The 10,190-nt window shown below is 40.5% G+C and overlaps 1 pseudogene; it reads left to right on the top strand.

The window, feature by feature from the left end:
• The first annotated feature begins 275 nt into the window (after window positions 1-275).
• LOC129551947 (small ribosomal subunit protein eS6-like) lies at window positions 276-1,417 on the top strand (annotated as a pseudogene).
• The last annotated feature ends 8,773 nt before the right edge of the window (window positions 1,418-10,190 follow it).

Below are 10,190 nucleotides of genomic sequence, written 5' to 3'. Positions count from 1 at the left end.
CTCTTAGGGACCAAAGAGTTGCAGACAAGAACTAAAGATGATGAATATATAAACAATAGAGTATGTTAGAAAGTAATGATTGTTATACTCTTTTCTTAGAGCAGAGTCTGGGTCTTGGGAGTGCCAGGGGTGCTGAGGGGCAGGCATTCATTTGTGAAGTAAGTAGTGATTGGAGTGCTCAGGGCTCCTAGTGGAAGTCTATCATATCTTATGTGATATGTCAAGTGAACATACATTTAGTTCATTTAAAATCTGAGGCTGTCGGCCGCTTCAGAATGAAGCTGAACATCTCTTTCCCAGCTTTTGCTGCCAGAAGCTCATTGAAGTGGACGATGAATGAAAACTTTGTACCTTCTACGTGAAGCATATGGCCACAGAAGTTGCTGCTGACGCTCTGGGTGAAGAATGGAAGGGTTATGTGGTCCGAATCAGTGGCGGGAATGATAAGCAGGGTTTCCCCATGAAGCAGGGTGTCTTGACCCATGGCCGAGTTAGCCTGCTACTGAGTAAGGGGCATTCCTGGTACAGACCAAGGAGGACTGGAGAGAGAAAGCGCAAATCTGCACGGGGCTGCACTGTGGATGCCGACTGAGTGTCCTCAATTTGGTCATCATGAAAAGAGGGGAGAAGGATATCCCTGGACTCACTGATGCTACAGTGCCTCATCGCCTGGGTCCCAAAAGAGCTAGCAGAATCCGCAAACTTTTCAATCTATCTAAAGAAGATGATGTCTGCCAGTATGTTGTGCAAAAGCCCCTAAGCAAAGACAGTAAGAAGAAAGCTGAGCACCGAAGAATTGATGCTTTTGAACTGTGGTGCTGGAGAAGACTCTTGAAAGTCCCTTGGACTGCTAGGAGATCCAACCAGTCCATTCTAAAGGAGATCAATCCTGGGTGTTCATTGGAAGGACTGATGTTAAAGCTGAAGCTCCAATACTTTGGCCACCTCATGCGACGAGTTGACTCACTGGAAAAGACTCTGATGCTGGGAAGGATTGGGGTTGGGAGGAGGAGGGGACGACAGAGAATGAGAAGGCTGGATGGCATCACCGACTTGATGGACATGAGCTTGCGTGAACTCTGGGAGTTGGTGATGGACAGGGAGGCCTGGCATGCTGTGATTCATGGGGTCGCAAAGAGTCAGACACGACTGAGCGACTGAACTGAACTGAACTGAATCTAGGACTGAAGCACCCAAGATTCAGCGTCTTGTGACTCCACGAGTTCTGCAACACAAACACCGGTGTATTGCTCTGAAGAAACAGCGTACTAAGAAAAATAAAGAGGAGGCTGCAGAATATGCTAAACTTTTGACCAAGAGAATGAAGGAGGCCAAAGAAAAACAGCAGAAACAGATTGCCAAGAGACGGAGGCTGTCCTCTCTGAGAGCTTCTAAGTCTGAGTCCAGTCAAAACTGAGATGTTCTAAGAGTAACAAATAAATAAGATCAGACATCAAATAAAATAAAATCAGCAGGAATAAATTAATGCATATGACCAGCGGCCACACATCATTCTTAAACATCTTTTCAGTTGGCCTAAAGACAGTACAGTCATAGTGAAAAGCAAACTTCCCCAGTCAGAACTGTCATTTCTTATAGAGAAAGCCAACAGAGACTCAAAAGAAAGAGTTGGGGGAAAAGTAAATGTCAAGCTTTCCTTTATGGTTCCTCCACCTACCTGGCTCCTGGCTAAGATAAGGAGGGATATGAATGGACAGAGAATGAGGGTGAAATGAAAGATCGTATTCTATTGGAAATGGAAGAGAAATAATAGAAAGAATGACCTAGAAAAGGGGGAGGGCGGCAGTAAAAAAAGATCAAAAATTCTAAAGGCAGATTTGAATGAGAGTTAAACAGGCAAAACAATATATGTAAAGTATTTAAACAGCTTTTCAGTTAGTTTATCAAAATAGTGCTTCCCTGAATATAATTCTGTGCCAAGTCTGACTTCAAAGTTAGAGAACAATCCCAGTTCATGCATGTTACCAAAGGTCATAGCAAGATGGTTTGAAGGAGTTGGAGATCAACACGAGAATGTGTAAATGAAACGCGGATATACCATCAACAATAATGGACTAAGTGTAGATGAAGCAACAAGGTTAGATTTTATAATATGGGGTGACACACAAAAAGGAAAATGATTAATAGTGTAACACCATGACAATCATTAAACACACACACAAAACATCTACTCTCTATATTTTATGCAACATGACGTCTACACAGATAAATTGAATGTAGATTCAAAGGTTAAATAATGATATACTAGAGTGGTAAGGAAAGGAAGAGAATTAGGAGTGGAGATGGGGGAGGAACCGCATTGAATAGCCAGTGATATTGTCCCATGTTGGAGCCTGTGGGCAGTATTACTGACCCTGTCTCATCAGGCCGGGCCACTGCCCATGCTGCTCCAAGGCACAAGTACTTTGTAAGTGTAGGCTGCCTCTCCTTGATTCAAATGAATCTGTAGCCTAGTGTGCTCCTCTGTAATCCCATGTATCAGTGAAAAGCAGTGAAGTATCTGGGGGGCCAATGCAATTCTCTGAAAGCAACAGGGTGAGCCTAGAACATGGTTTGATAATATCAAAATGTATGCTAAACTCTAATTTTTAATGGTAGCTCTCTAGTGGGCATCCCTTTTTCTGGTGATCAAGGAGAGGCTGCAAGGAAGATCAGACAGGCTCTTGAAAGCCCTGCCAGACCCCTTCCATTTAGCTCTTTGCAAATGCCCTATGCTGCAGGGACCTCTGTAGAGGATGATGGTGAGAAAATACACTGGGTTTCAGCTCCAAAATTCCTCAGGGAACCGTAAAGGCCAAGATTACGTAGCTGAAGCAAAGAGCAAGATTCAACAATTATAAAGGTTTTTTTTCTGGTAGTTTAGGAAGTCTCGGTGAATATCTTAAACAAAATATATGCATTGATCTTTTTCTATGATTGAAAGAATCCTACATCAACCAAGCCTTTATCTAACCCTTTTTAAAGATGAGAATTGGTCCCTGTGTTGATCATTTCTCAGCCTCCTACTTTTCCTTCAGTGTGGAAAACAATAGCATATAGCAGTTAAATATGCAGGCTCTGAAGCCACGCTGCTTGGGTGAGACCCCCAACAAAGACTATTAGCCGAATACCATGGGAGCAGAGAAGTGACTCCTTGCAAGAAAAATAATAAAAGGAGAGGTGTCAGTCCATTTGGGAAGGCTGCTATCACAGAACACAATAGAAAGAGTGGTGTAAAAACAACAGAAATTTATTTCTCGCAGTTCTGAAGCCTGGGAGGTCCAAGATCAAGATGCTGGCAGATTTAGGGTCTGGTTCACAGACAGTGCCTTCTCACTGTTTCCTCATGTGGTAGAGGGGTCAAGTAAGCTCTCTGGAATCTCTCTTAGAAACACACTCTAGTTGAACAATATGGGTTTGAATTTTGTGGGTTCAAATCACTTTTGCACAATTTTTTTTTTCTATAAATACATGCTACTGTGCTACACAACCTGTGGCTGGTTGATCCTTAGTTGTGGAACTGTTGACACAAAGAGATAACTGTAAATTTATAGGCATATTTTCAGTTTCTAATCAGTTCTCTGAACTCATTCTTTCATCTTTATTCCACTAAGTTATGAGCAAGCCCATATAACTGCCATGTAAAACAATTCAAATCCAAGGGCTGGTTTTTCTTGATCGCAGACTTGGGTGGCAAATTACAGCTGTGAGAGTGATATTTTATTTCCCATACCAAATCCTTCCTCTTGACCTCATGTAACTGAGTATTTCTCTAGCATCTCTCTTGATATTTGCTTCCTCTGATTTTATGTGGTCTTTTACAGTAGAATACCTAGGAGAATGGTCTTTTAGAGTTATAATTCAATTATTAAATTTAAAACAAGGTGATAAGCTTGTGTGGTTCATATTCAAAAAGTGTAAAATAATAGGCAGTGAAAATTGTCTCTGTATTCCTATTCCACCCCCTAGTTACCCATTCCCCTCTTGAAGGAAGCATGAAGCAGTATTATTGAGTTTCTTATGTATATTTAAAGATACACAGGATGCATATACAAGTAAAGAAGTCACACACACATATACACACATAAGCAGATGCACATATTCTTTGTTCTTCTTTTTACATAAATAGTAGATACCATATGCCCTCTTCTGATTTCTTATTTTCTTCCTTAACTATATATCTAGGAAATTATACCATAACAGTACATAAAGATTTTATTTTCTTTCTACTTTTTAAACTGAAGTAAAATATACATGTTATGTATATATGTATATATGCACAAATATCATAATTATACAGTTCAGTGAATTTTAGTGTGAATGCATATGTGCATTCAAAATTTGGATCAGGAAATAGGATATTATTGATGTAAACACACTAGAAGGCACTGTTACAGGTATCCCAATTACTGCTGTCTCTTCTACCACTGTATCTGTTAGATACGCTCCAAAACTAAGTGGCTTCAGACAACAGTCACTTATAATTCTGTGGGTTGGCAATTTGGGTTCAACTCAGCTGGGAAGTTCTCTTCTTGATCTGGATATGGCTCAGATAATCTTAAAGGGGCTACAGAGATTTGTTCCTGCATCAGAAGGTGGCTGCTAGACTGCCTGGGGGTAGGTTGGCTAGAGTGTCAAGGTTCTCCTCCATATAATCCCCAAAACAAGCCAACTGAGGCTTGTTCTCCTAGTGGCAGAATTGCAGCAGTAGCAGGAATAGAAGTTGCAAGATTTCTTCAGGCCTCAGCTCAGTACTATGGGCTTCCCCAATGGCTCAGCAGGTAAAGAATCTGCCTGCACGCAGGAGACTTGGAGATGCCAGTTTGATCAGTGGGTCGGGCAGATCCCCTGGAGAAGGAAATGGCAACTCACTCCAGTATTCTTGCTTAGAGAATCCCATGGACAGAGGAGCCTGGTGGGCTATAGTCCAAAGGGTTGAAAGAGTCAGATATGACTGAGCAACTAACACACACAGGCTCAATATTGATACCACTTTGTCACATTTTATTCATCAAAGCAAGTCACAAAGCCAGTCTAATTTCAAGGGGTGAGATGCAAGGGGCTTCGAAGTTTGAAGCCATTAATTTACTATTTTTTACTTTGGAGGATAATTGCTTTACAATAGTGTTGATCTCTGCCAAACATCAACATGAATCAGCCATAAGTATACTTGTGATCTTCCTCTTGAACCTCCTTTTCTACCTCCTACCCAATCCCACCCATCTAGGTTGTCACAGGGCATCAATCTGAACTCCTTGCATCATACAGAAAATTTCCACTGTAAAGCTATTTCTGTAATCAACCAAAATCACCATTAATAGGTTTTTCCTGTTTTTGATTTTTATATAAATGAAATCATATATTATGTACTATTTTTTTTCATTCAACATTTTCAGTTGCTGTGTGTAGCATTAATTTTTTATTTTTTTATAGTTGTACATATTTTTAAAGAATATACTATAGTTTATCCAATCTACTATTGCTGGGCATTTGATATATTTACCTACTTTAGCCTATTATGAATGCTGCTGCTAAGTCACTTCAGTCGTGTCCGACTCTGTGTGACCCCATAGATGGAAGCCCACCAGGTTCCCCTGTCCCTGGGATTCTCCAGGCAAGAACACTGGAGTGGGTTGCCATTTCCTTCTCCAATGTGTGAAAGTGAAAATTGAAAGTGAAGTCGCTCAGTCGTGTCCGACCGTTAGCGACCCCACGGACTGCAGCCTACCAGGCTCCTCCATCCATGGGATTTTCCAGGCAAGAGTACTGGAGTGGCTTGCCATTGCCTTCTCCGAGCCTATTATAAATAGTACCAATATAATATTTTTGTCCATGTCTTTTCGGGAACACATATACACACATTAAGAAGCCATTTTCTCTGTGTAATCAACTCCTCTGTATACTTCAGATCAATTCACAAAACAAAACAATGCAGTTTTTTCAAGCAATGAAGCAGGATTTGGCTACTACTTAAAATGTACAGAGTAAATTTTGTCTGGCACTGTTAATAGAGGAAGGACCCTCAAACACATGGCTTCATGCTCTATAGTATTGTACTGTTGGTGGTTGAGAGAATTCAGCAGAAACAACTACCTGCTCAAAGTTTTATAATTTGCCTTTTAGGGAGAAATGTGCCTGGTCGAAATGAAGACATTGAGCATTTTCTCCTCTTGCCAAAAAATTCTTGATTGGCTCTTCTTCACTCCCATCACAACTCATTACTTTTCACCAAGCACCCCTCTCTTAATGTAGCTTTCTCTCAAAAAAACCCCAAAAAACCCCAGGCATGACTCTGCCGAACTTCCCTTATCTGAATGCATTATGCCTCTTATACTTTACAGGTAACTCTGACAAAGCTCAGGGAGTGAGATGACCAATAAACAAATTGGCTGAAAAATCAGAGTTGTTGTAAAATTGGCAGCAGTAAGATAAGCAAGCAGCAAAAACTGGCAATGGTTAAGTAAGCAAACAGTGTCGAAATGACTGGGCTCAAACCGGCCTCCTTAGAACTTTCTGGCTTTGTGGATAAAACCAAACGAAGGGCACTTCTTGTGGGATTTAGTCATAAGACTAATGTCAGGGAAAGTTTCATGTGTTTCATGGTTGGCTGGGTTTTGTCGTGTCTTTGCATAGTTCCTACCCACATTTTTTAATCGCACTCACTGGTTTTGCATATGTTAAAGTTAAATAAATGGTGGGTCAGAGAGTCCCTGAAAGAAAGATTGTCATTCCTCATGTCAGCCACTCCATAGTGGCCTCCTTGTTCTTCTTCAAGTGTACAAAGCGCTTTCCCATCTTAGTTTGAACACTTTTTTCTCTCTGCCTAAAGTAACTTTCCCAAAATACTTAGAGTGTTTTTACCCCTCATTTATTCGGGTTTCTGTTCAGAGAGGTCTTCCCTACTGCCCTTTTCTAAACTATCTCACAAAACTTACTATCCCATTACCCCACTTATTCTTCTTCATGGTTCTTGATTCTTGGAACTATGTTAAATGTTTATTGATATATTTATCTGTTCAACAAACTTTCAAATTGGGAGTCTTATCTTTATGCTTTGTTAGCATCTCTTTGGTGCTGCTTGAAACAATTAGGACACAGGATGTTAAGCCTCTAAAGTTTCAAATGCCAGACACTGGCTTGTGAGGAAGGCACTGAACTCTTGACTGCTGCATCTCAGTTACATGTGGAGCCCCTTCTGTGGGCCAAGAACAACTCAGGATGCTGGAACCAAGCTGCTCCCCCTTCTCTGCTTTGGTTTTCTTCATAGTACTTCTTACTTTCTAGCATGTTATGATTTGTTTACTGTCTGTATCTTTCCCTATCTCCCAGAATGTAAATTCCATGAGGGCAGATATTTTTCTCTCTTTTGTCTGCTGTCATATTCCAGAACCTAGAATTGTGCCTGGTATGGAGAAAATGCTTCAATTCAGTATGATTCAGTCACTCAGTCGTGTCCGACTCTTTGTGACCCCATGGACTGCAGCATGCCAGGCTTCCCTGTCCATCACCAAACCCCAGAGCTTGCTCAAACTCATGTCCATCGAGTCGGTGATGCCATCCAACCATCTCATCCTCTGTCGTCCCCTTCTCCTCCTGCCTTCAATCTTTCCCAGCATCAGGGTCTTTTCCAATGAGTCAACTCTTAGCATCAGATGGCCAAAGTATTGGAGTTTCAGCTTCAGCATCAATCCTTCCAATGAATACTCAGGACTGATTTCCTTTAAGATTGACTGATTGGATTTCCTTGCAGTCCAAGGGACTCTTAAGAATCTTCTCCAACACCACAGTTCAAAAGCATCGATTCTTCAGCACTCAATTCTTTATAGTCCAACTCTCACATCCATACATGACTACTGGGAAAACCACAGTTTTTACTAGATAGATGGACCATTGTCAGCAAAGTAATGTCTCTGCTTTTTAATATGCTGTCTAGGTTGGTCATAGTTTTTCTTCTAAGGAGCAAGCATCTTTTAATTTCATGGCTGCAGTCATCATCTGCAGTGATTTTGGAGCCCAGGAAAATAAAATCTCTCACTGTTTCCATTGTTTCCCCATCTATTTGCCATGAAGTGAAGGGAACTGATGCCATGATCTTAGTTTTCTGAATGCTGAGTTTTAAGTCAACTTTTTCACTCTCCTCTTTCACTTTCCTCAAGAGGCTCTTTAGTTCTTCTTCACTTTCTGCCATAAAGGTGGTGTCATCTGTGTATCTGAGGTTATTGATATTTCTCCTGGCAACCTCAAGAAAACACTTGGTAAATATTTATTTAAGGAATGAATGGGGATGAGTTGAACCTCTGTGCTTTTTAGAAAAGATATTTCTCTATATTCAATAAGTTAATATCATTCCATCTGGTATATTTTGATCATTTCTTCACAAGATTTTAATTTTTTTGCTTTTATACTCATTTCTTATAGTTTTTAGCTTCTCTTCTGTTCAAAAGAAAAAATCTGTTACCTAAAGATGTGTTTAAGTTATCTTCTGATATTGTTTGTAGCTAAACCAGCTTCATTAAAACACACATGGGTGTGCGCGAGCCCGTGCACACACACACACACCCCACCACCACCAAGCAATGCATTGCAGTTTTATAGCAATTTTTGTAGTTTGTGCCAGGAAAATAACAATCCCCTGTGATCAGAGCTTTATTTATCTTTTTTTAAAACTCGGCTGTCATTAAAATAAGGGTTTCCTGGTTAGCTTTGTCAGTTTAGTATTAGATAAGGAAAAGAAGAATGGGATCCAACTTTAACTTATATAAAAATTAGACATTTAAATCAAATTGGATTTGTGTGTGTGTGTGTGTGTGTGTATAATCAGTGGCTAGATGTGGTTTTACCAGGGATCCCAGTATTTGGGCTTGGCAGCCTAGGAGATCTGTCCATCCTGCATATTGTTCCCCTTACAAGTCCCAAATGAGAAGTGGAGCTTCCTTTACCTTACCCTTATTTCCTTTTCTAATTTATGACATGCTTTCTTACTCCTCCATGCACTTCCCTCCAGAAACCTGGAATGCTGCCTACTTTTCAGTAAGAAAAGTTATGTAGCAATGTCCTATTTCTCTTTTTGTCATGGCTGCCAAATTAGAATTCCCAAGTTGATTTTAGAGTTTGTGAGTTTATGCATATCAATGTTTTTGCAGTTTCCTTTTTTTCTATAGTCTTAGTTTTATAGTCCTTTTTATTTATTCTTTTTTCAGTGATTTTAGTTATATACTAGGGAGGCCTGGTGTGCTGTGATTCATGGGGTCGCAAAGAGTTGGACACAACTGAGCGACTGAACTGAACTGAATGTAAAGTCAAAGGAAAAGACACAAGTTATAAATAAGCCAAGTGGGCTCCAAAATTACTGTGGACCATGACTGTAACCATGAAATTAAAAGATGCTTGCTCCTTGGAAGAAAAGCTGTGACAAACCTAGATAGCGTATTAAAAAGCAGAGATATTACTTTGCCGACCAAGGTCCGTATAGTCAAAGCTATGGTTTTTCCCGTGGTCGTGTATGGATGTGAGAGTTGGACCATAAAGTAGGTTGAGTGCCAAAGAACTGATGCTTTCAAACTGTGGTGCTGGAGAAGACTCTTGAGAGTCCCTTGGACTGCAAGTAAATCCAACCAGTCAATCCTAAAGGAAATCAGTCCTGAATATTCATTGGGAGGACTGATGCTGAAGCTGAAGCTCCAACACTTTGGCCGCCTTATGCAAAGAGCAGACTCATTGGAAAAGACCCTGATGCTAGGAAAGATTAAAGGCAGGAGAAGGGGGTGACAGAGGATGAGATGGTTGGATGACATCACTGACTTGATGGACATGAGTGTAAGCAAACTCTGGGAGGTGGTCAAGTACAGGGAAACCTGGCGTGCTGCAGTTCATGGGGTCACAAAGAGTAGGACACAACTAAATGAGCAACAATTACAGGAAATTATGAAATTTGAAAGTACATGTATGGGCTTGTCACTGTAATATTCACAAGGGTGAGGAGGAGGATCCAAGCAAAATATGAGACCTTTGGTGCTCTTGAAGCGTTTACACTAATATTTGTTGAGTGGGACCAGTGTGAACCCAAGGAGCATGAATATGCTCTGGATCATTCATTCCCTGTCTTAGGATTTCAGAAGCTATAATGGCTGTCAGCTAGTCTGAAAATGAGAAGCTTACAGCCTTTTCAAATATGAGTAATTACTTTTCAT

The sequence above is a fragment of the Moschus berezovskii genome, chromosome 3 (genome assembly GCF_049115385.1).
Source record: "Moschus berezovskii isolate FMDL1 chromosome 3, NW_MosBer_1.0, whole genome shotgun sequence".
NCBI classification, from domain to species: domain Eukaryota; kingdom Metazoa; phylum Chordata; class Mammalia; order Artiodactyla; family Moschidae; genus Moschus; species Moschus berezovskii.
This window is presented reverse-complemented; position numbering and strand designations above follow the sequence as displayed.